The sequence below is a fragment of the Anser anser genome (genome assembly GCF_964211835.1).
Source record: "Anser anser genome assembly, chromosome: 5".
NCBI classification, from domain to species: domain Eukaryota; kingdom Metazoa; phylum Chordata; class Aves; order Anseriformes; family Anatidae; genus Anser; species Anser anser.
Window position 1 is genome coordinate 30,949,501 of NC_139725.1, and position 26,975 is coordinate 30,976,475.

Sequence of the window (26,975 nt, forward strand, 5' to 3'; positions counted from 1 at the left end):
AATGAACCCCCCCCTTTTTTTCCCTATGTGTTTTCCTGCTACCTGATAAACCAACCGCACTGTGAACCTCATCTCCCCTCTGCAGGAAATTGAGCAGCTTTCCTCATGTGTAGCCACATGGGTATATTTACTAATTATTCTGTAATGAAAAACTTTCTGAAACTTAATTTAGAGATACAAACCTTAAAACCTGAGGTGTCTAATAGCCAAAAAGGACACCCCCTCAACCCTGTCAAAGCCTGGCGATGATTCTGGGGTGGCTAAAACAAATATTTGGGTCTGTGGTTGTTGTTTAACTCTGTAAGCTCCTGTCCCCATCCATAATTGTTGACAAATATACACTCAAATAGATCTCCTGGACTCTTAGTCTCAGTTCTTGCAAAACAAACTCCTGCTTTGTTTGGCTTTGCATTTTGTTTACTGGTTTTTCTGCCTGAACCATTAGGATACCTTCCCCAAAACTTTTGGAAGCCAGGACATGCAGGGTGGGAAGAGAGCTCTTGGCTTTGTCTGTCTCTTCCTTCTGAGTAGTACAGAGAATAGTTATGCCCCAGTATAGCTGTGTTGAGCTCTTTTGTCATTTTCCAGCTTTGGGCTCTACAGAAACTGCATGAGGAAGAGGAGATTCCTTGGGAGTCTCTCAGAGGACACTGGTATTTGAAATTCATGGGTCTCATAGAACAGTTGTTTTGAGCAGCCATTGTCCTTGCAGAGGAATCAAATTTTACTTCAGCTTCATGCTTCGGTATCTCCATCAGCACTTTAAAATGCTTATCTTCATCTCTGAGGGGTTGTGATGCTTATTGCGATATTTCCCTACATTCACTTGAATGTACAGTGGAGGAAAATGTTTATTATCTACAGAACTGAGGATTTGTGAGGATTTTGCAGTGTTTTTTCCCCTTTTGTTCTTGCTTCTTCAGAGATATTAGTTACCATAACAACACAAGGTAATGGTTAAACACATGCTGAGGCGTTTTTTTAGTTTCTTTGCGGCTCATGTTTGAAAGTCTATGTATATGTAGACTAAAACTCCTCAGTCAGGAGCAATATGATAACTTTGTTAATGGCTTTTATTCTGGGACTAAAACATTGAATTGATAAACAGGGTGAAATATTTAGGAGTAGCACCTTGTTTCTTCATACTGTGAAGTTAACCTCTGGTGTAGTGCTTATCAATATGCTAATGTATATTGAAGCCAGAAACCATTGGCATACCATGTCTGGTTCTAAAAAGTAAAGCTGTAAGCCAGCTGAGATGTTACTGGATTTATGTAACCATAGAATTGTGATATGTTGCAGCTTGAATACTTTGCTCCCTGAGTGTGCTTTTCAACAGTGAGAACTACTGGTCTAAAATGCATACCCGAGGAAAGTGATGAAATGGGCTTCCAAATGTATTTTGGCTTCCAGTGCACATTATCTGAAGTTCATAAAGGACTGGCATAGACTCAGAGAGAAGGTGACTCTGTGGTTGTTTAGACGCAAACTGTAAATAATTCTTTAACAACAGTAAACATATTGTTGCTGGTGAGCAAACACTTGTGTTTATGTGCTGAACTCTTGTCTTTGGCACTGGCTTGTGAAAGTGAGGGAAGCACAAACGTTTACCAAACTTAACAGTAGTTAAAACAATCCCCTACTTAGTCAAGTGAAGCAGAATATGATGGTAGGAAATGCATCTGTTCTTCTTTGTGTGACTTTGTAGTGGATAGAGTGCTGTATTGGCTTAACTTCAAACTCCAGAAAGGACATAACTATTTAGAATTCAAGCCAAAATGCTAAGTTATTTCTGTATGAAAGAAAGCAAACATTGCACTTCAATTTATGCGGGGTGCTGAGGCTGAGGAGCTGACATTTCAGCAGCAGAGTGATGTCTTCATAGAGATGATGAATATAGGCTGAGTCATGTAATCTTCAGCTTCAAAAATTAAAATTAATCTGCTGTACATAAAGTTTTTCATTGCTGCCAGCCCACTCTGAAAACTTAGTTATGCCGTATTTGCCAGTGCAATTGCAACAATTTCAGCTGGGTTTTCTGGTTTTGTTTGGGTTTTGTTTCTCTCCCCCTCTCTCAGAGTGCATGTAGTTTTTTCTAGCAATTTGCCAACAGTTTGTGTCTAAACAACCACAATGTCACCTTCTCTCCACGTTACTGTCTATGCCGGTCTTTTAGGAACATCAGGTTTTTCCTATTAGGAAGCTTGATTGATGTCTGAATCTAGCTCATCCAAGTCCAAATGAACATTATGTCTTTGTGGGTCACTTACAGTAACTTCGAGGTTAAACAGTAATGTGGATTTTTTTTTCTTTCAATTCTGGGACTTTTACTCAGATTTTTAAACAAATAAAGCTTTGTTCAACATGTCATGTCTTGTTACAGGTCAGTAATGTAAAGCGGACTGAAATTCTAGTTTGTTCAATTTTTGCCTGAAATAAGGTCCACCCATGTCTATAAATGACTCACTAATCAATTTAGGAGGGGAAAACATGATTATCAGTCTTATTCTACAAAGCATAATATCTGTTACCTTCACTTGGAGGATTGTGTAGTGTCTATATCAATGTAGTGTACATCAGAGTCTGTTAGAAGAACATTTACAGCATTATGCAGAGCTGTCAGGAATACTCTTAAAATCTGGATGGCAGAGGGAAATAAGGAAAAAATAATTCAGTGGTTTGAGATTTGGAATCTCCAGTTTAGCGAGTTGCTTGTTGAGTTTCCATCATTGGCTTTTAAGGGAGGGGAAAAAAAGTGGGGGAAAAACCAACAATGGAGGAAATACTAGTGATAAAGATCAATATATAAGCTTGCTTCTGAATTCTGTTAAATTAAACTGGCTCGGTCAGCATTTTAGTTTATTTGCTATTCTGTTTTCATATCATGGTGTTTAGATGCCTTAAATGTAGAATTTGCATGTATCACTGCTTCTACGAGCAATCTTAAAACTTTACAGGTCAGGCATATGGGTTACCACCACCATGTGGTACCAGTATGAATTTAAGAAACTTGTGCCAATCTGATGATTTTGCCAGGGAACAAAGAGAGGGTGACTAGCCTGTAGTTGCCTGGGTTGACCTTTTGGTGTTTTTGAAGATGACTGCGACATTTGCTGTTCTTTAGCTGTCCAGGACTTCCCCTCATCTCCACAGCCCTTCAGTAATGATAGATAGCAGTGTTGCAAGGGCACTGGCCAGCTCTCTCTGTACTCTTTGGTGCTGGCCTTCAGGGCTTGTGGTCAAGGTCAAGTTCTCTGAAGTAATCCCTTGATCCTTACTCACTGCTGTTCATTTTCCTCCTTGATCCCTTTCATTATGTACAGAGGCTAGGGAGACTTTGGTGAAGACTGAAGCAAAGAAAGAGTACGTCAACAGTATCTGTGTCTGCTGCCACTGCATGCTCACCCCCTTCGGCAGCAGGCCTACGTTGTGCTTGTTCAGCCTCTTACTGCTGGCGCAGGTGGAGAAAGATCTTGTTGCTCTTGACATCTCTTACAGTTCTTGTCTCGTTGGGCTTTGACTTTCCTGGCACTATCACTCTCCCTACTGCCTGGGCAATGTTTCTAAATTCTTCCATGGTTGTGTGTCCGTCTCCTACATACTGTTTTTCTTTCTGCAGTTAAGGACTTTCCTAGTCCTTTTCCTCGACTGACATTTGCTGGTTTGGTTTTAAATTACTTCTTCCTCCCTGCTACAACGTAGTTTGTCCCAATAGCAATCACATGGTTATTCTATAGTGGATCTTTTTAGCCTTGCAGATCATTTAAGTCATGTTTCTCCTGTTCTGGTTTGTTCATTTCCCCCCGTTCTGCTGTCCTTTTAATGGAAAGGATTTGAAGAGGAAAATCATGAAATAAAGAACGTAGCTTTAAAACTTGATTATTTTACCACTTGAGTCCTGTAGTTTACGTAAGAATTGTGTGTAATCTGTGGCATATATTTTGAACAGTAGCTCCCTCAATGATGTGTTAATCAAGGCTGAAGAGATCAATAAACAGTTCTCTGCCAAGAGGCATTAGCATGATACTAACGCAGTTTATTTGGTTGTTCTTGCCTAAGTGTAAATCCTCAGTTATAAGTAAATAACCTAATAGTTTCTGTGGGATTGAAACCTACACAGGATAAATATCCCTACTGTGTGATATCTTCACCTTGAGGCTTGCCCATAGTGAAAGAACCTCTCTCCATGATACATTAATGTTAAATAGTAATTATCTCGGGTTTGATCATTTTTGAACAATTTTCTCTTATATTGGAGATACAGTTAAAATGTTTGCTAGCTATGAGACAAATGCTGAGAGAAAATGCAGCTTGAAAAAGGATGGATTTTTTTCACAGGCAATGATTTTTGAGTCAGGTAGGGATATTGTATCATGAGGAAAGCTCCTTCAGTCTGCTTGATGTGGAGCACCACATCTCAAGGCTGGTAGAAGATCTGTGGGATGCTGTGGTTTATGTCTCGTTTAGCCCACACATCAGGTGTGGGAGGTGCATGTGGGGCAGAAGCGAGCCTGAGCTGCCGAAGGCAGCAGCTCTGGGGCTTGCAGCCCTGTGAACTCTGTTGCTGCCCCCTGAGAGCTGAGTGCCAGGATGCTCTGCCATCCTGCTGAGGAGCAGGATCCCTCTCTGGGCATGGCAGTGAGGAAGGAGCTCTCTGAGGAGAGCTGAAGGTGAGTTTGCAGCGCGCTTCAGTGTATGGTCATCTGCTGCTGCTCAAGCCCAGGAGAGCTTCCTCTGAAGCCTCTAGCAGGCAGGTAGGCCTCTACAGTATTTTAATGTTTCTTTCCACTTACTGGCTAAAAATGTACATGGAGATGTGTGAAAAGCAAAACAATAGTGAATTCTAAAATGCACAGTTAATACTGTATTCAGTATTAATTTCATGCATAGGGTGTGTTTTGTAAAAAGTCCTTAATTTTTACGTGGTTTTGAAATGAGTTATTTCTTTTGCTGAGGAAACTTTTCCTGGTCTATTCTGTTACCAGTGTAATGGAATAGAGCCCTGGCAGCACTGAAATAAGCAGTAAAATTTCTATTTTTAGTTGGGAGGCATTACAAATCTTACTGCTTGTCCTTTGAAACCCCCAAACTTCTGTACCAACACTGGTTAGTACTGAATAAGTACTACATAAGTACGAGCATTATTACTACACGCTAGGATACAGGCTGTAGAGAATAATGAAATGAACAAAAAATAAACCTGTGTGCTACCAATTCATCTGGCCTTCTAAATCTCTAGATGAAAACCTTTGAAATAAAGCCTGGACATCGGCACGCCACAAGGTTGATTAATATCGCTTTCTGTCAGAGTGCATCTCGCAGGCAGCTCGCTGTAGATGCTAATCTCTGTTTTATTTTTAGCAAACCATTAGTCTCTCACAGGGGAGTGTGGGAGTAATTGTCAAAGCTGGTAAAGGACTGCTATTAAACCGAATTGCTGCAGCAGGTGTTGGGTGGGATCTCCTTTGCTCTTATCAGTTAGCAACTGGTGGCCTCACGTTTTAAAGACATGTGAAAAGCTGTCCTGTCATGATAAGATTTCCTAGGCTTCCTTTCAGTGGTGTTAGATTGTCTTTCGACAAGTATTTCTTTCTAGGATTTTGCTCTTGTCAACTTGCGTGAATGTGTACCGTTCAAATCCTTTCCATAGTTTTCCAGTTCATTTCTGAGGGGATATTTTGCTGGGGTTTTAGCCTTTGCTTCCTGAGGAAGCAAGACTTTTGCGACCAGACTTGCCCATCTGTATGTCCCTTCCATTTACCTCTCCTCCTTTGGCTTTGTCAGTTTTGACAGAAGGATAAAGTTTTCTGGACTGAGTAAATATTTTGTGAAATAGGGAACATGAGTCCAAAAGCTTACTAAGAAACATCTAGGCAAAATGTAGACCTTACGTATCGTGAGTGATCACACAAGCTGCTGCCCCTTGCTTGGCCAAGCAGTGTGCACCTACAGACTTGGCAATAGCTGTAGTGTTTCGTGTTACAGAAGGGATATATGGACATCTGACCTGGGGAGAGGAGGGTGCTAGGTCTGTACAAACAAATTGGGCCTTCTTGGCCTTGGCAACTGTTGGTGATGTGAATTGGGTCTGTAGGGATAGTTTATTTCCATCCTACAAGTTCTCCTCTTACCGACATGCCTGCTTCCTTTGCCCATCTTTCTTTTCATCCCACTTCATTCTTCTGAAGCCAGTAGTGCTTGAGGAGTTTGTTATTTTGGAAGCTATTTTGGAAGTTGAAATCTACAGCTCTGTTAAAACAAACCTGTGGTTTTCTAACTCCTAAGTTGTCTATGGTCTCTCGTTAGAATTCAATTTAAAAAAAAAATACACCTACAAAAAAAAAAAACAGGAGAGGAAAAGAACACGTGAAGCAGAATGCAGGCTCCTTAATTTGCCTACATCTATGCCTAGCCCATAGTTTACCCAAACTGCTGTTACTTCTGTGGGTGTTAAAATCATGACCAATTATATCTGACAGGAGACTTCTGTAACTTTATCAATTCCTTTATTCCGTGCCTACTTGGAGGAGCTTCACGCACACAGGTGGATATTCAGCGAGCTTATAGCAGCACAAGACAACTCAAACCAAGCTCAGTACTGAGCAGGGGAACTCTTAACCAGATGCGAAGCTGAGAAATCTGACTGGAGACCACGGTGTGATGATCCAGCTCTTATTGGCAATGGTATCAGAGGTAATTAGGATTAATGCTCTCCTACAGATCATAGCTGTCTCAACTTCTGTAACTGTAAAGCAGCTGCTACGGCACCATAAACATTTGTTAAATAGTTGTTCTCCAGAGCCAGCTCTGGGACCTTCCAAATTATGGAATTCTGTAAGTTTTTATTTTGTAAGAGATTGTAGAAACAGAATTCAGTTCATAGAAGTCTGGAATTATAGATAAATAATGCTAGTGCATCTTTTTTCTGTCTGTCAGAACTATGGATATTAGATATAAATGTGGTTGATAAAGTTGTTTGTATATTGTTAGTTGGATGACAGCCCCAAGTTCTGTCCATTACTTAAATTTCACATGTGAATTCCCTGAGTGCAGTTTTAGCAGGGCATAGGACTTGTGCTTGAATCTTTTAAAACTCTGTAGCAAATTCTTTCTTGGTTACTAAGCCGTGGCAAATAATATACTACTTCAAAAGGCAGAGGAAAAATCATTTTCATTTTGATCTTCCCCAATTCCATTATCTTTTTTCCCCTCTTACTACAAATTCTTCATCCACAAAGCTGTGAATATTTAAAATACCACTACAGTTTAAAAACTTTCTTCTCTCCTGTCACGTATAGCAGATACACACTGATGAAAACATAGTACAGGGGTACTGGAAAGCAAACCTAAAAATGAGGGTGGCATGATATATTGGAGTAGTAATGCCCCTATTGCTGTAATAGGATTTTTATATAATTTTGATTAAGTTTTAATAACACAGTATGGTTGGAAATCTACATTTCATTGGGATATTTGTTTTTGAAACAGGTTCCAGGTTGTTTTTTGAATCTTGTCAGGTTAGTCAAATAACATGAGTAATCATCAAGAGATGTGTGTTTACTGCCATATATCAAAAAGAAACCACGATTTTGCATCGTAAGACAGATAACTGATTCTTGAGATTCTTTAAATGCTTTATTGGAGGTTACTGGACAAGCTGATGTTTTCTGTTTTAATTCCTAGTGCATTCTAACGTATTTAGTAGAATAAAAAAGAAAAACTCATAATTTGGAAGTAATAGAGGAGGTTACATTTGCAATTAATTGCTTCATCTTTCATCAAATACATGGTTGTCATGTTTCTATTTTGATTTTTGACTTGATAAATGAATCAGAGTAGTTCTGCAGTCCATTGCAAAAAGCTCTGCTATATTCCTATGTGCATTCTTGAGAAGGAGCGTGGAAAGAAAGAATAGCAGTCACTGTGCAGATCATCAGAGCCACTGGCTAAAGTTTCCATCGCAACTTCACTAGAAATCCCCAAGGTATTCTTGGTTTATTAATGCTGTGCGTGCACTTGTGTATGCTAATTGCATTTCTAGGGCTTGGTTATCTTGTTTTTTCTACTAAGGAGTCCGACTAGCTCAATAAAATAGTTCATGGATTTAAAGATCAACTTTGGGCTGTGATTTTGGAGAAAAAAGAAATACACTGTGGCTTTGAGGTAATAGGAAGACTATTGAAAATAAACATATGCAATTGAATGCACCTGTATGTTTGTTTCTTAGATGGACAGTGAACTTGTGAATCATTTCACACTAGATTTTCTCAGTTTTGCATTAATGGTTGCCTTACTTTCTTCCTATTTATGAAGTAAAAAGATACTGAAGGGACACCTCTCTGAAAGAGAAATCCATACTGCTGAGAAGTCTATTTTTATTTTGCCTAATGATTTCATCAGAGAAGCAATGCATATGCTGCATACCATGGTAGTGTGTTCTCTGTCCAAAAATGTAGCCTCTTGATAACACGAGCTCCTTAGTTGTGAATATTTTGGGTTTGTTTAAAAAATTTAATGCCTATCACTCTTCTTTTGTGGCACAGCAATATTTACTGTTTGGTTTGCTTGTGTAGGAGTGATTATTTCAGGTAATTACTTGACTTAGAAGTTATCTTGCTCTTAATAATAACTTAGGATGAAGAGGACAGGTCTTCTATTGTTTATCTCCACACTTATATTTTAAGGGTTTAGCAATTTAGAGGCTGAATTATATTCATTCAAATTTTACCAGTGAGGCTTTTTTCATGAAGAAAAATGGGCTTAGTACGGGTTGAAAGCAAATCAATTCACTTTTTTTTTTTTAAGCCAAGTGCTTATGTGCATAAAGCTCACTTTGGACTTCTTAACCCATTAATTCCTAGACACTTTAACGATGATCGGCACTCAGACATTCCCGCTTATTGGCGGTATGTGATAAATAAGGTTGCTGAAAAGGGTCACCAAGTCATAATGCACTTATGACTACAACCAGAAGGAAATTAAAAAAAAAAAAAAAAAATAGTTCTTTGCATCTTTACTTACTCTTACCCAAATTAAGGCTTTCAAAACCATCTCTGCGTTTATGTAGTGCTGGCCAGTTTTGAAGTTATAACCCTTTTACTTGGAAGTATGGGAGCATTTGGGGAAAAATAAGTCTTAAATCATTTCTCAAAGTTTGTAATAGTGCAGTGGAGTTTTTTCAAAAGTTTCCACTCAATGTGAATTGATTTTAACTGCAGAATATTGTAGTAGTATACTGTTAGTTTACATGTGTTCTGGTTTAAATAATGTTATAGATGGCGGTGATAAATTATTTACACCTCCAGTTCATGCAGGAAAACGCTATTTTTTTCTAACATGTTTTTTCTCCTCCACTCTTATTTCATGCCAAGATGTTTCATTATGCACAAGTATTTCAAAATATCTGGAACTTCTCTGTATGCCCCAAAGCCGCCTCTCTGCACATTTTCTCCTCTGCTTATTAACTATTGATCATTAGCTGCAGGAATTATGTGCTAATACTGCCTCTCTGCTGGAAGTTAGCTTGTTGATCTAAAATAATATTTGTTAGGATCGATATCCTAAAAATACAGCACTCCACTGCTGTCACTTCTCATTATCAGTCAGCATCTGTTCAGACTACGAACCAGATTGTTACACCATTGCATATCACTAACAACTCAAAAAGTATTTTATCACCCACTGATTCTGTTTTTCACAAATGTGAATGTAATTTTTTTTGGCCCATCTACATAGGAATTCCTATATAGGAATTACGATAAAGGTATGTTTTTATATTTTAACATACTTTTCAGTTGCTGAGATGATATATAACTCAGTTAAAAGAAAAAATGTAAAATACCAGCCTTTTCTATTTAGGGACTTTTCATGCCAGATTTCAATACAGGTACCTAATCTTTCTGGATGTAATCACAATCCTAGAATTGATCAATAGGTTTTGAAATGTTAGAGGGAAAAGCAAAAAATAAAAAAAATTTCAAATTCTGAAACTGCAGTTAACTTGCTCTTCTGATTTTTTTTTCTTTTACAGTGTTTATACGGTATGATACTCATTTATATGCTAGTATGGTGAATAATTGTCTGTATGCTTTAATAGTCCTGTGCTGAGATAGAGTATATTGCTGCAAGTCCCTCTTATGAAATATTCTTACAGTCCTGAGATTTTTTTTAAATCTTCACCAGGAGCATGAATATTTTTCATAAAAAATTTCAGATGTAACCAAGCTGAGTAAAATCGAATTCTCATTGTAACATTTAGTCTATAAAATCTAGTGAACTGGAAAATTTTAGTGACATGTAAGTTTTTCATTGAAGTTAAGTAAAATAGTGGCATGTGTGTTAACACAAGGACTTCTAAGAGTGGGAGATTATGCCAATTCTAAAACAACCTGGTTTGCAAAGTGGCAGCATCAGTGTCTCCTTATAGCACTGTTCATACAGTTCATTTATAATATGTCAACATCGCTGTGTTTTATAAGTTAAACAGCACCATGATACAGTAACATCTAGCTTATGCTGATTTTTGATGTAAGATAGCTACTGTTGATGGTACAGCTTGTTATGCAACATTTTTTAATTAGAAATAAAACTTTGTTTTAAAAAAAAATTGTAGTAATTCACTTGCAGCTGTGATGAGGGAAATGAGTGGCTAAATAATTAAAGTAAAACAGCTGTTATGTTTTTGTCTTCCTCAAGCACATCTGTTTTGTTCTTTTTTTCATTTTCTTAGTATTGAGATCCTCTCAGACTAAGTAATCTTGTACCTTCCCACTCTTCTGTTTGATTTACATCTTACTGTTGTTTTGCATGGCTTTGCCAAAAGGTCGTCATCTGGGGAACCGCAGGCAAAGGATGCCATTTGTAATAGCTGCTATTGCCCTTATGAGTATGGTTTCTGTTGGTTTTGTCTATAATAAATGAGGAGATTCAAAGTCTCCTTTAGCGGGCAATTCAGAGATGATCCAAGATAGATGCTCATTTTTTAAATTAAGTAGGGTAAAGACAGACAAGGTTTTCAGGGAAAGATCTTATTATTAGACACTTGCTCGGATAGGAAGGGTCCTCAAAAGAGCTTTTAAAATACCATTAGATATGCTCCTCTTAGTCTGATTGCATACATTTGCAAATTGCAAAAATATGAAAATCCATGTTTTTGTCATTTGACAGACAGCCTTGCCAATAGTGACATCTAAGCAATAGGTCTTAAATGAGTATTTTGAAATCAGATTAGTTCTGAAAGTAAATTAATTTCCAGAAGCTGCATTAGTCTGTACCTTCCCAAGCCTGCTGTTGGCATACTTTTCTAATACACTCTACCTTGTTTTCTTTCTTGGGTGTTTTTTTTTTCCCCCCTCTTAAGCCTCTTTAGGAGGGTAGCATGTTGATTAGGGAGATTAATTTATAAGACAGCAGTAATTGCCAAGTTTTTATTTCAATCTTATAGACATTGCAAATGTAACAATCTTTAAGGGCTTTACTACTGCTTTTTATCCGAGATGCTGATATAAATAACGTGCTCCTTTAACGTAATTTCTCATATTAATGAATAGTTTAATAAATCATAGGTAAGAACATAACAGCAGTTCTGAATCGGACAACTGGTATCTCTTTATATGGAAGAGAAAGCTGGGAGTGAGCGTATATATACACCTTATGCGTCTCATGGTAGGTTTTCCTAGTTTCTAGAAGTCTGTGAGTGAAGAGCTTCAGCTTCACCCTGAACTATTTGCACTTGAAGACCCTGCTGTGTTTTTTCTTGCATTAATTTGTCGGCTGCTTTTTCATTTCTCTAAATTTTGGCATCCAAAAGTCATGGGTATGAGATTCATTGTTGAATTATGCATACTTGTTGATTGCTTTGTAGAAATCTTCTGTTTCTAGGGTAACAACTGCTAATATTTCAGAAAGACGCAGCATGACTTCATAGCACATACCTTCCTTCCATCCTGCCCCTTTCATCTGAAGATCCCTGAGGAGGTTCTTGCTTTTTGGGTGCACTGGAGCATTGAACTAAGGTTTTCAGCAATTTCTCTGCAGCGTTACAGATTTTTTTCTTAAGTTAATTAGAACTTGCCATTCCCTGCGTATAGGTACAGGTTGTCTCTTTCTCCTATGTGCTTTAATTAATATTGAACAAAGTGATTTATGCACTTCATGTGTTATCAAGAGACCTCTCTGAAACTCATTGTGTTCCAGCTGTTGTATAATTTCTTCACTGTTGAATCTTCTGTTACCAGCTCAAATAATCTGGTATCATCAGCAGACTTTGATATCAGTCTATATACAACAGTGTTGATCTGCATGTTCCCCAGTGTTGGTAAACCCTCTCCTCTGTGAAAGTCCTTTCCTTTATATCCTGTGTTTATCCATGTAGTCATTCTGGGTTACTTCTTTCATCTTTTGATAATCCTTTCTTCTTTTACGGTCTCTGGCAAGTTACCTTAGTAGATGATTTAGAAAATCATATTAAATGGATGTCTCATACTCGATGATTCCTTTAAAGAATTGTAATAGTTCTGCAGAGTGGGACTTCTCTCCTTATATTTTGGTCTACTAATTTTTACAAAATGAATTATTGTATTTATTTTTCTGATGTTTACATCAGTGGTCACATAACAGACTTGCAACAATTTTTGACTAGAATAAAAATATCAAGCTTGTTGAGAACATAGTGGACAATATAAACGTCTTGTGAGAAATTCTATACTGTGTATTACGTTCTGAAATTATAATACTTTCAGTTGCTTTCTTGATCAATCTGATCTTCACAGTATATAATAATAAAAAAAATTATTAGCAGTTGAATTGTCTTAGGACTGTAAATTCTTTTTAAACTACTATTCATTCCTATTAGCCAGTAAGAAGAGGTGACTTCCAGTTGTTGGCCTATGAACCATATACAGTAGGGTGAGTTGTCCAGAACAGTTTTTAATCTTTATTAAAGATGCAACATTAATCAGAGACATTTTGTCTGGCTGAAAGAATTCTCAAAGTATTCTTTACAGCAACAGTTTACAAGGAATAGACATACATATGCAAAACAGAACAATTATACACAAATTCTAAAGACTCAAACTAAGAGCAAAACAACAGCAGAATTTCTGCCTTCCAGTAATTGTATTTTTTCTTGTATTAAGGAAAAAATATTAAATTTGACTCTGCTTCCTCTTCTGAGGTAACGAACTTCTCAAGTATCAGCAATGTGCTCAGTCTGAGAGATTCTTTATTCGTCACTCATAGGTAAACTGTTTGTAACTCACAACTAGAGTAAAAGCTCAGCCTCCATTGCACTTCTGGCAAGGCTGTATTAAAGCACAGGTGAGCAAGAATTTCTGTAATAGCTTTGCTTGTAAGAAAACAAATAATTTAGTTGTATTTGTGTTTTGAAGGACTTCTGTGATCCTAGAAATCTGTGCTCACCAGGCAGTTTTAAAACCTTTTTTTTTTTTTGAGCCATCTCTCACTACTCAGAAATCAATTTTTTGCCTCACTGAATTTGGTAAAGGATGACTGGATGGTTAGGATGAAAGACAATGTTTAAAAAAAAAGTAGAGCTCGCAATGCTTTTTTTTTTTAAAGACGTTACAGCTTTTTTTGCTGCACATGACCTTCTCCAAATAGATACAACTGCTATCATCTCATTGCTGTGTTCATGGTAGGCTTGAGGATTAGAGGAAGTTGAGTGAGGGTTGCTACCTGAAAGGAACTGACAGGGCCTGATTTCCATCCCTCTCTCCCCAAGGAGAAAAAAAAACAAACACATACGTACGCATAAATCAAAGTAGTTGCACTGGTATCTTTGTATAAAATCCCAGAGACTTAAACTTCTGTAGGTATTGAAGAGGATTTCCTTCACTGACAGGATAAATTATGCTTTAAGAGTTCTGATTTCCCTGTCTGCTTGGGTTCTGTGTCTTGGAAATCTTCCTTTTCACCACGCCTGTGGAAATTCAGAAATTTATTTGGTCTCATGCCATGAGAGGCATTTTCATGTTTCTGATTAGATTCAAAGGCTGTAGCTTGACGCTCTGTGGCTCATTAATGAAATAGCAGTAACAGAAGAGAGTTCTTAAAAGTGTGCAGAAACAGAATTGCGGGAGTCTGCCGGTGTTCTCCTCATCTCTGCTCTTGCAAAGCACTGATTTATGTGGGACTCTCCTGCGTTTGTCTGTGTTCAAAAACCCCCTGTGTTGGGGGTAAGTTTTGCCAAAGGATGCTTGTCAAAACAAGCTCTACCCTGCTGCTGTCTTAACCAAGGGAAAATTTTGCTTTTTGATGGACACTTAACAGTGCTAACATCACATGATGTACTGAGTCAGCTACTAAAATTGTTATGATAGACATGCATTTTTCTTAAAGATTGTCACCAGGAGAAACTGTTCGCAGCCGTGTTCCCCTGCAGACAGATGAGCTGATTTCAACATTGATGCACGAAGCAAAGCGTGCTTGATGTAAGGAGATGTAAAACCATTTTTAAAGGGTGAAATCAAGCAGATTATGGTACAATGGCTTTCCTAGCAGAAATTCTACTAAGAAATTACCTGTGATGCTACACAACTGCTGACATTATCAAGTAATTTTCAGATACTGATTTGCTTAACGGATGATGTGTGGTGTTGATAAAATTTCAGTTTCATAGTGATACAAAAACACATAAATACCTGACATAAGTGTGGATTTTTAAGAAAGCAGGGCCATGTGAATTGAAGGAGACGTACTTGGCTTCAAAGGCCTGGGAATCCTAGCAAGGCCTTTGGATCAAGAACACTTCCAGCTAGTGCAGCGGGACTCAGGTCAGCCAGGTGCTGGTGGAGGAGATGTGTGAGCCTTCAAAGTTGTCTTTCCATGGAGGCTCTGCAAGGAGCTGTGAGCTGCAGTGTAGCACCGTCAGTGTAGGGATGAGCCACAGCCTTTGTGCTGATGCATGGTTCAAGCCGATGCCTGTGGCTTAAAATTGACTGCGGAGCCTTTTGCAAAGTCACGCGTGCTGGTGGAAGTCACCTCCTACGTGTGTACCTCGAGGGTAAAAGCTAGCGCAATACTTCTATTTCCATTTTTCGGAAGGGGTTAAGAAACACTCCTACTAAACTGTTATCAGCGTGATTTTATATAATGAACCATAATCAGAAATAGTACGCGAGGCTGATTAAGGCTGTTGATGCAGTGAAACAGGAATACACCCACACAAGTACTTTCAGTAGGTAATTTGCTTTTGAAGGTTTAGTATTGGAATCTGAATGATTTCAAATCTGTTTTCATTTTATAAAATGTTTTGCATGCATGTAAACTAGCAGCAGATGTAGGTACTTCCTTTTACTGACCATAGCTGGAAAAAATCGCATAACACCAAAGGCTTTTGCGTGGTACTTGCAAGGGTTTTAATGCAAGAAAACTCAAGATGACATGCTGGACTGTGTTCGGGTTTCAGTTAGAAAGTGGTAGGGAGATTTTTCTTGTTTCTGTCAGAGACCGTAGCCCAGTTTAGCGGGGCTACAGAGACAAAGCTCCTAAATAAAAAATGCGCTGGTCTTGAGCTGAAATGGCAGTTTGTAAAAGAAACCTAGTATGAAACCCCAGGTGTATCTGCGTGCACAGGTGGGCTGGTCAAACAGACACAAGCTTGCTTATGCCTCAAGATAACTAGCAGCTGCCAACCATCCACTTCAAATTTGCCTTTTATGTTTAAAGATGTCTGGGTGAAGTGCCAGTACTGTTGGCATATGTGCACTTGTAATAGACTGATTCTTATTTAAATTGCAAAGTGTGTTTTTTAGGTGTCAGTGCCACCTTGCTTGCTCTTTTCAGTTTGTAGCCTGCTTTGCCAGCTTGGCTGTCTGGCTTCGTGACCAGAATTGCTTATGCTGCTTCTCCCTGATATTGCAGTTTGATTTAGGTAGCTTTACACAACGGCTTCTGCACGAACTCTCACACTCGCCCTTTAGCAGTTACTGTGTATGGCCAGCTAGGAATATTTTCCCTTTGTAGTTACGGGTGGTAACTGTAGATGACGTGGTAACTCCAGCAGATGATTCATGTAGGTACTGTAGAAAATCAAGTGCTGCCTACTTGCCAGTTGTCAGTCGTCCTGACAGGCACCTATATAATAAAAGCTGCAGAGAGGGTAACGTACCTATGGGAACAAATGGAAGGCTGGCATCTACCTGTTGGTCACTGTGGAGATATCTATGCAGTGGAGTATTTCTAATTAATGGAAAACCCTTTTTCAGTTTGCCTTATGTAAGGAGTTCTTACTCTATTTAAGTCTTCTGAAACCCAACCTGAACGCCCACTCCTAGCGCAGTGCTCACAAGAAATGAATCAACTAAAACATTTTTATCTAGCTTTATTATTTTCTAAACCATAAATGTTGCTGTCATGCAGCATGCAGATTTCTGCTGAGTAACTGTATATTTTGAAACATTTTTTCCTTTTTGCATTTTTTCACCCTTATTAGGACTTGAAATATTTTTGATGTAGAATAATAATTCAATATATATAACCACTCTTATACTTGTCTCGTGTTCCTGTGGATGTTCCCACATGTGAAAAGAGTGCAGTTGGAATATGCATTCATTTAGCAAAGTTCAGGGCTTGTATGGTTGTACTCTGTTCCCTGATAGCTTTTTAGAGCTATTGACTGCTTTATCCATCTGTCTTTTGCAGTTTACATCAAAAGTTTCAATCATCACATTCAGTTTTTAGGTTGATACCATTAATATATGTAGCACATTCAACTTGACTACCAGGTCCCTAGTGCTCAGAAATTCATTCTAGTTGTTTGCAGATCCCATCCATGTTTTGTCAATAGATTTGCATAACCCCCAATTTGGTGTATGTTTGTTTAAAATATTATTTAAATCACAATTTTAAAGGATGTTGGAAACATTCACAAGAAAATTAACAATAAAATCTAGTTAGTCCTGTTTAGAGGTTGAGTTGTTTATTCCTCTCTAGCCAAAAGATGGTATTTTGGAAAATAAATGTGCAGTACATGTGGTTGTCAAAGGACAAAAAGCTCTTTGCTATTTTTGAGAAAATACATAGAAACTGAATTATCCCCAGGGATCTTTGATGTCATGCTTGTTTATCTTATATAAAAGAAGCCTAAATGCTTTTTTTCTGGTGGATTTATGGTACCTCATAAGTTTAGATATGTACAGCATGTATATCAAATTGTAGCCTGAGATTATTTTCCTTTTTGGTCTGTGGGGTGATCCCTGTGGTTTGTTCTGAATGGAACCAAACGTGGCGAATAAATACATGTACTCCTTGAACAAAGATCACAGGCTTGTTGCTTTAGGAGTAGCCGTTGCATTGGAGGACTGAGAGGGTTTGCCACAAGCACCAGTCGAAGATGAAGCAGCGACTTTCTGAATCGGTTGCCATGCCTTCTTCATGAATCTTCATGAACAATGTAGTTGTTGGTAGAAGAATGTTATGCCATCTTCAAAAAACACAAAACATGGTTTCAGAAAGAAGACTGCGTGCAATGTTCACTTTCTCCAGCATACTCCACCCCAAATAAGGAAATCTTACCAAAAAAAAAAAAAGCACGCTGTAATCCAGCAGCAGCAGTAAAATACTGGGTTAGGTATTGCTAGTGGTAGTGATTTAGAGTCCTTTGCAAATTAATACCTAACTAATTTGGCAGCCTGATGCAGTGTTCCAGTGAAAGGACAAGAGAGGATGGCTTGTAAATAGGATTGCACGTCAATGCAGTAAATGATTGCCGGCAAAGTATGAAGCTGAAGGTCTAAGAGAAGAATGGAAAGAACAGAAAACATGAGAAAGCGAAAAGCTGGTGGAAACTATTCTTGCTTTCATGTAAAATCTGTTGATTAGTAAGGTTTATTTTTCTTCCAAGTTCAGTATCTAAATAAGAATATGATGATCTATGATATGATTTTCTAGTTGTCCAAACAAGAAAAAATCCTTTCCAAAACATCGTAAAGTTCTTGCAGTCTGTATCTTCCTACAGAGTTTTAATTGACTTCCTTTCTCAGTGTTGCACACTTGGCCATATGTGGCAACCTCTTAAAACAGAAGCTGTTCTTCTTGCAAGGATTATTGAGGATTACATGCTTATGTATCTGCTGGAACATGTGAACTGTAAAAAAAAAAAAAAAAAAAAAAGTCTGTCTACCACTCTGTAACCCTTGTATTACCTTGTAGCTTGGACTATCATTTTTTGGTATTGGTATTTCTGAGCTGTTTTCACTTGACCAAAGTTTGAATAATATTAACACCTAATACATTTCCATGTAATGTCCATCCGAGGTTATTAGGTTCTGTAACAGTAGCAATTCAGTGGTGTTTACTTCATATTTGTGTGCTTTTCTTGTAACGATAGTGATAGTGGATTCATTAAGGAAGTAAACCTTTAGTAGTTGCAGTAATAATTGTTTATGACATCAGGATTAACTACAGTGGTTGCTTATGTTATATACTTCTGTATATAGTATTCTCAAACTTGCTTTTGAGAGAGAGCATTAACAGCTTGTGTGTAAATATACACACATATATATACACAAACATGTACATAGAATATATACCTACACACAAATGTAAAATGAGTTTTTAAAGCAAAATACTTTGTGTTATTATAAAAGCATACCACTTATATTGATTAAAAACAAAAAAGTCTTTTTTGTCATCTGCTTTCAAAATACTGCATTTTAATAATAGCTTGAGTTTGTTGTTCATTTTGCACATGTGGTGCTTTGTTTTATCTGTGTAACTGCTAATTGCTTTCTATTGTTTTTTCTAATGTGCAGGAACTGTAATAGACTCAAGTAATAGTATACATTGTATTTTCAGACCACTAGTTAAGGAAGCAAATTTATTGAACACGAGTTACTTAGAAGCTTGAAAAAATGATCTTTTGTTCAGTGAGATGCTCAGTTGTCTTTTGAGTAGCTTTTGGTGAGCGAGGTCTGAAGTAAAAGCTGGAGGCATTTGTTTTATGCTGCATGGTGAGAGGTCTGTAGGTGCAGAAGGAAGGACTGCAGGGGGGTGGCCGGAGTGCCAGCAGCTGGCTTTGGAGCACCGAGACAGTACGTGAAGGGGAGGTGTGGACTCTGGGAGAATCACGTCCACTTGGGGCATGCGAGGGATGAGGAGTGGTGGAACACTTTACGTGGGAACCTAGGGGTGTGCAGGTGGGAGAGCAAAATCTAGGCAGGTGGTTTGAATAGAGTTAAAGAATCACCAGTGATACCAGAGAGAAAGCATGAGGGGTGACGGGAGATGTACATGTGGGATAGGACACTGTTCAAACACACAAGTCCTGATGTGGGAGGATCATTGGGAAAGAATGCTTTGGAATTTGTATTGGCAGAAAAGAGGAAAGTGTGGTGACGAGGTAGTTTTGGGGAAGGAAGAAGTCCCTCTGTTCTTCCCACCTAGGTAGAACAAGCATGGGTCATAGAAGCCTTTTTCCTTTTGAGTAAGTTGCTTTTCCCTCTATCTTTTCCCTCTATTATTCATGGCCTTATTGCTGTGTGGGAAGAGAGTGAAAATCGTATCAACAGTGTTCGATATAGAAAGAATTAGCTAAGAAAAGGGGAGCTTCTTTGAGGTAAGGTGATGTGCTTGTCGTAAGAGATGTCATTTTTCTATCTTATCGTTAAAAAAAACAGCAACAACTAGTGGCTAACAAAATTGCTCTTAAAAATAAGAACATTTACAAACTAGCGTTGAAGCATTTTTGTACAAAAAGAAGTATTATATGTGGGTATAAGGATTTGGAGACATTTCCTTCATATGAGCTATATAAATGATAGGTAAAATTTGGGAATTATTCCGAAGTTGCATATTATGAACTACTCCAGATGTGGAAGTACCTGTTATCGAGCTTGCAGTTGCAGTTTTTAAGGCTTCAAAGTAGGCCAGTTAAATCAGAGCCTTGAAAAAAGCATGGAGGCAGGTGGCAGAAAGAAGAAAGCAGGTTTATTTCTGGTGTGGAAAGGTCTTTAATTTTGAGCTGAGAGGCTGCCAGCCCCATGTGGATGAATGTGTTTGGACACGGCGGCCAGATGCAGGAGCCAACCTGTTGTGTCTTGAGGAAGCTGCAGAGTGCAAGGGCAACAGGTTGTCAGCCAGCGTGGCAGCCTGGATGTGCAGCCAGGAGTCACCTGTCTCTAATGCAGGAGTAAGTAAACCACTGGGAGTTCCTGCTCTTTTGTTACAGTCTCAAAGCCGGTTGTTTTATAGAAATGTAAATAAATAAGATCATTAAACACTACTGTGAATTTAGTATGTGAACAGTGGAATACTTGATAGTAGATTTAACTTCTAGCATAGCTGGAGAAAGTGATTCAGGTTTTGGTTTGTGAGAAACTTACAGTGCTTTTTTTTTTGACATTTCTTTGGTCAGAAACTGAAGCATGCTTGCTAGGCTCATGTGATCTAGAAGGGTAACTTGCCTGCATTGTAACATGCTTAGAGCAAAAAATGACTCTGCTACACTTATTTCATTGATAAAATTTAAATGTTGCAACTAAATTTATAAGTCAGGGTAAAAACAATTTTTAAGGTACTAAATTTGTGCAATAAAGGGAATTTTCTTTGATTATGGACATAACATCAGGGATTTCTTGTAAATTCTACAAAATCTACAAGAATGGATAAATTATAATAAATGTGTCCAAAAGACACGGCAGTTCATCACTGAAAATACTTAAAAAAAAAAAAAAAAAAAAAAAAAAAAGCTTAAAACCAAACTTTAAAAAACTTTAAACCAAAACTTTACTGAAACAAGCTCTGAGCAACTGTGACAAATTTTGAGGTTGGCCCTCCCTTCACACAGGGAATTAGAGCAGAAAGCCTCTGGAGGTCCCTGCCCACGTAACTGCGTTTGGGATCCTCGGCTGGGAATGGAGGACAGCCCCCCCTTCTCCTTCTGCCCCTCTGCCCCCAAACCAAAGCCTTCAGTGGGGTTGAATGTAGCCCTGAATGAGTCAGGAAATGAGATGGTGATATTAAATAGATGGCATCCAATTTTATTTCACTCCCATAACCTTCTCTTGCCCTGATCTCAACACGTCTCACTCCTGACTTTTACATTCTTGTTTTTGAATTGCTCTGCTTCCTCCTCCCGCTGCACTGGCAGGGGGTAGCAGGGGGCCCAGGATTAAATCCTCTGCTTCTGGGTTCTGCAGCAGCACCTCGAAATCAGGAGCAAAAATCCAGGAAGATGTTCAGGAATGTGTCTGAGTATGAAACGCTCTCGAGATGCTTATTAGGGAGGTTGTTGGAAATAAGGCCTGTTAATTTCAGGTAAAACTTACTTTCACTTCTGAAAACTTTCACTTCTGAAAAGTTGCTTTTGTTTCTCCCTTAAAAACATGACTAAAATCGATCAACCTGAAGAGAAAGAGCAGTCCATGGAGATTTGGGAGCTTGACAACTTCTCATGAAGACAGCAGAACAGTTCCCCGAGGTTCGGTTGCCAAATTGTGAGTTTGGGGAGAAGCAACTGCAGTGATAAAGGAATAAAACAGTGGTGAGGAAAAATAAAAAACTGTAAACACTAGTGAAATTATACATATATATATATATATTTAAATGCTATACTAAGTTAGTGATAGACTCAGTCTAGCACCTGCCATAGAAAAATACAGCTGTAAGGGTTATGCTCAGAGCTGCTGGGAAGCTTTGAGGCAGTAGGTTAGCAGCATCTTTCCCCTTATTCCCAGCTGAGGTCTTTTACTCAGCTCTGATGCCTGTGGGATGTCTCAGGGTTGTTGTGCAGGGGCGGCTGGCTTCCAGCGCTAGCAAGCCAAGGTTGCCCCGCAGGAATGCAGCCAGTGGTGCAGCTCAGAGACCACAGGCTAAGCTGCAGCTTTATTTTGGTAATGAAGTTATGCCGGAAACAAACTTGCGGCTGGGCTGGAGGAGGAGAGAGTCATTGCTGCTTCTGTAGTGGGTCTGTATGAGCAAGGATGCAAACCTCAGGGAAGTGCATCCGCAGTGCTTACCGTAATGTGGAGCTATTACAGTGAACCGGCCTTACGAAATGCAGCACTGATGCAAGTATCAGCCCCTTTCCTTTTGGGGTTTGGTTCTTGTTCTTTCTGGTTTTGCTGGTTTTGGTCTGTGACTACTCGTAGGTCACACTCTTGCAGTACTGCAAGTTAGTCATTAACCTGAGTACTTTACAGATAAGTAACTTTTACACGAGTCCACACACCAGAGAGTGGGTTTTTTTCTTTGCTTTGTCTTTCCTTTGGAACCACTATCAAAGGATGCAATACATCCAACATCAAGAAGCTGAAAGAGAAACACAGAAGAGAAACATCTATTTAAAAAAGAAAGTGTGGGGGAGGATTGGGGGTGTTAGTGGAACCCTCCTTTATCATCGCTAAAAATTCTCTTTCTTAAGAGGTTGGTATGTGGGAGCTAGAATATTTTGCTATCGTGTTTTGGCTATGGTTTAGAGTTGTTTCCTAGAGAGCAAGCAATGGTGTCAAAAATAAACTGTTGCTGTTAACTATCTCATTCCAGGAATAGAATACAGTAAGACTTGTCAGCATCTATTTTTTCAGCTCTCGTAAATTAGTATCTAGTAAAGAGATTCTGCATTTACTTAACTACGTGAGCGACACTGGTACCGAAATGGAACACGAGTGTTGCAAGAAGAATGACTGCATGCCGTGTGTGTTTTCTCTCTCTTTCGGTCTCAATGAAAAGGATGTTTTGAAGGGCGTGCTTAAGTAACAGTTATTTGTATTCTTGAGTTTTGTGATATCCTCTTGATAAATGATTACAAAATGAAAACAGAGGACACAATTCTGGCTAGAGATATTCTGGTGTTTACATGGAGAATCATGGAAGAATGGGTGGGAGATCGTAACTGAACAAAATGGGCTGAAATGTGCAGGTATGGGTTTACTATCCTGCATTCCTATGCTTGTCTCAGTTTGATAGCTTTTGTTATGTCTCATTTACCATCCTGTTATGTCATGAGCACTTTACCACTGACTGAAAGTGAGCGTGATTATTGAGAGCAGCTTCCTCGTCTCCTGCAGAGAGGCAAGCTGGCTCTGTGTGCTCTGGGCTGACCAGTGGTTTGTGACCATGGTTTGTATGGCCTGAAATCTGAGCTAGCAAACTCTACTGAGTGTCACAGCATTTTTAGCTCAGCCTCGGCACAGCATGTCCTCCAGCTGTTTCACAGCGTGGCAGAGAAAGCTTGCGTTTGCCTGCAGAAGGCATCCTGCAAGGCTGCAGAAACTGGCAGTAGGGCATGCTCAGTAATTTCAGATGAATTACTGTTACATCTTAAAATCAATGTAACCTTGTGTAAATTCATGTATTTTAGCGTGAACTACTTCAGTGGAGAACGGGGTTAAGAATAAAGCACTGCTGAAGCTCGGCAGATCAGGAAGCTCGGCAGTTCAGTGCAGGTGATCCTTCTTTATATGGCAACAGATGGCACTCAATCTCCTGAGAACAGAGGTGTTCTTCCTAGGGTCACGGAACAATGGGACGTTCAGAGAAAAGGGCAGAAATATAGATTTGTTTGCATGTAGATCAGTGGCAAATTTTATAGATAACATAAATGCAGGGCTGGGGGGAGGTTACCTTGTTTTGGAGGGGAATGAAAAGCTAGAGGGACTTATCGTTCTGAGCAAATCTGACAATTGTCACAAATTCAGTTAACACAAAATCAACAGCTTCTCCCAGTGTAACAAAAATAAAACTGGTAAGCTAATAAAGTACCAAATGCTTTTCTTCAAATAGCCTTTCAGTTAGTAAAAACAGCCTCTGAAAGATGAACCTTTTAACTTTGCTTTAGTTATAATGATGAAGGTAATTCTGAGAAGAAAAGGATCAGGTTAATTATAGCCAACCACATAAAGCCAAATGTTTTTAAAGATTAAATTGAGTTTTTCTCCTCTGAGAAATTCATTTTATGAAATTAGATGTTATTTTGTACATATAATAACTTAATTGGCTGATAAATGAATATTTTCCTCCTAGGATTTGATCTGTGTTATAATTCAGGTAAGAATTTGTGACGCAAATAGATAAAGCTTTCGTATATAAAATACTTCTCACTGTTCTCAGTTATTTTTTCTGATTTCAAAGGAGCTGCTACTTTTAATCTTTTATGGCTATGCCAGTTCTTTTCCCAGTAGACGTTAACAAGGGTTACTGCCAGTAACTCATCTGTGTTGCACTGAGTTTCCTAGGCTGGCTAAATTTCAGTAAACCTGGTGGAATAGAGATGATTTCATTTACATTTTCCAAAGCTGGTTGCTGCAAAATGCTATTCTGGGCTCTACATCCTACAGTTTTCAATATTTTAGAATAATCCTGACAGTGCTGCATTTACCATCATCCATTATATTTTACTATTTTGATGGTGTGTGTGTGTGTGTGTGTACGTTGAGAGAGGTGGTGGAGCCTTGGCAAAAGCGAGACTTTTCTAGGGGCTGAAAACTGATGCCCTCATTTCCAAATTTTTAATTATAAAATGACACATCTTAATGAGGGCTGATGGTGAAATATGAAGTCTTTCCTCTGGAACATTACGAATCATAAGTAACTGGGTGCCCGCAAATCAATCTCTGTCAGCGTCAGAGTATTACAGTCATTAGCATCCGTGATCCAATGATCTAAAGTCCCAGCAGGTACCAGAGTTACTATGAGATTGCTTCAAGTAAGGCTTGGTTGTGGGTAAAGTCACTACTTTCTTTGTAAGGAAAAAGACCTTGGTCCCACATAAATTAAATCTAGGAAATACCATGGTAGAAGGTCTCTGAATTGATGCATCAGGCTTGATCTCCGTTTTTCTATTCGTTTTAGCAAGTACGTTTTGGATTATTGTATTTTGTTGCCTGAATCCAAGATACTGATTAGAGTGCTGTATTTATGTATGTGTTTTTACTATCCTAGGCTAATTTCACTTTCTTCTTAATGAAGTGCTTATATCTGTTTCTTCGTAATTCAGAGGACTTTGAATGAAATCTTGCCTGGTATGTCATCTTCATTTTCCTGGTCACTAATTTCAGTCATGAAGAAAAGCAAACCAGGATCTCTTGATTACCTGCCTTTTAAAAATGATGTAGGATTGAAAAACTGCCTTGGGATTCATCTCCAAACTCTTAAGTTGATCAGAATGGGCTGCTGTTGTACAGCTAGAACCTCAGTTTTGGAGAAGGGAGCAAAATAACAAAAGAAGTGTAAACAGAAAGGGAAAGAATGAAAACATATTTCTTTGCAGTTCATTGGGAGTTGAAAATAGATGTAAAATACTCTATTTTTCCTAAAAAGTGCTGACTATATTTTGTCCTAAGGATTTGAGATCCATTTTGAACAGATCCTTGGCCTGCTTTAATAAATGCAATCTGTTAAGCAGATTATTGGTTTTCCAGGGTTGTTCTCATAAGTGTTTTTCTTAATTTATATAATCAGTAATAAATTTTACTGTACCTCTTTATGTATTTTTTGCATATGGTTTTCATTTGTCTTTTAATATTTAGCTGCTCATCTCAGTATTTTGTTGGCTCCCTCACTAAGTTCAGATGAATTGTAGAGGCACGTATATTTTCATGGTTATGTTAGCTTGCCCTTACCATAGCCTGTGTGAGTAGATATTCATAGCTCTACCTTGAATTATAATTTTTTCATCTTCGATAGTAAGAGAATAGGAATTGTTACTTTTCACGATTATGGCTGTGGTCTGTAGAAGTAGATATACTGCCTATCTTGCAGCTGTAACGAATTTTAATAGACCATGTATTTTGTTAGCACTTCTACTGTTTAACTTCCTGCAAGTTTTCTAGTGCATAATATCATTTAGCTACTGGTAACTAGTGGTCATTTAAGTCAAACATGATTCATACAATCTTTGATGCTGTTCTGTTTTGCCAGTAGTGAATATGAGAAAATAGCAAAGTACAGATTGCCATTATTCTTCATTTCCATTTAATCTGTTGTGCGGTGTATCTAAGACCTACACTTTCTGAGTCATTGATGTTAAATACAGTTGTCTCACTTTGTTTTGGTTGGGGCTAATCAAACCTTCTAGGTCACACTGTTAGGTCTCAAATTAGACACCAGTAACAAGATGATCTAGGGAGACAACAAGGCAGGTAGTTAGTCTCCAAAAAAACTTGATTTAGATAATTTAATTCGTATCAAAGTAGACACAGGTGGAATTCATTCTTCAGTGTGTGCTATTAACTAACTGACCTTAATCATTTATTATGCACCTGTATTCCAGCTGCTATAGCAGATGAAGTAGGACAGTTAGGACAAGGAGTAATGGCTTTAAACTGGAAGGGGGTAGGTTTACATTAGATATAAGGAAGTAGCTCCTTACTCAGAGGGTGCTGAGGCACTGGAGCAGGTTGTCCAAAGAAGCTGTGGATGCCCCATCCCTGGAAGTGTTCAAGACCAGGCTGGATGGGACTTGGAGCAACCTGGTCTGGTGGGAGGTGTCCCTGCCCATGGCAGGGGGTTGGAATTAGTTGATCTTTAAGGTCTCTTCCAACCCAAACCATTCTGTGATTCTATGAAATGAAGCTGCTGCTCCCAGAGAAGGCAGCTTGAATGCTGAGTCAGGAATAGAGGAAGTATTTCCACTGGAAAATGCACTGTGTGGTCGTGTAATTAGTGACTGCAACATATATGCAACAGGTCAAGAATAAGTTTCACAGAACACATGTATTTATATATATATACACACACATATATATATAAATACTTCCTTAATTATTTAGAATAGTTGTCCCTGAAGTTTTTAAAGAAATAAAAATCAGGTTGGGAGGAACACCAAAGCTAGTAGCGTTTTTGATGTTTCTTGGTTAACACCAAGCTCGGGAATTTTTAGAGCTATTGCATGAATTTCTGCTCTTGAGTTAATGAGAAACTTGTACCGGTGGTAGGTTATCAGTTTCTGTGAGGACCAGGATTGGAAGGGAGATGTATACCTTGCTTTCACAGCCATCGGTGATTGAAGAGGAATG

The 26,975-nt window shown here is 38.5% G+C and overlaps 1 protein-coding gene across 17 annotated transcripts in view; it reads left to right on the forward strand.

Annotated features, from left to right (window-relative positions):
• The window catches only part of SIPA1L1 (signal induced proliferation associated 1 like 1), a 205,527-nt gene that overhangs the window by 105,635 nt on the left and 72,917 nt on the right, over positions 1 to 26,975 (forward strand). The window contains exon 6 of one of the 17 annotated variants that reach the window (XM_083839250.1): positions 21,370 to 21,455. The exons of the other annotated variants lie outside the window; for them this stretch is intronic. The gene's annotated coding sequence lies outside the window, so the exon portion shown is untranslated. The remainder of the gene's footprint in view (positions 1 to 21,369; positions 21,456 to 26,975) is intronic. 17 annotated transcript variants of the gene reach the window in all.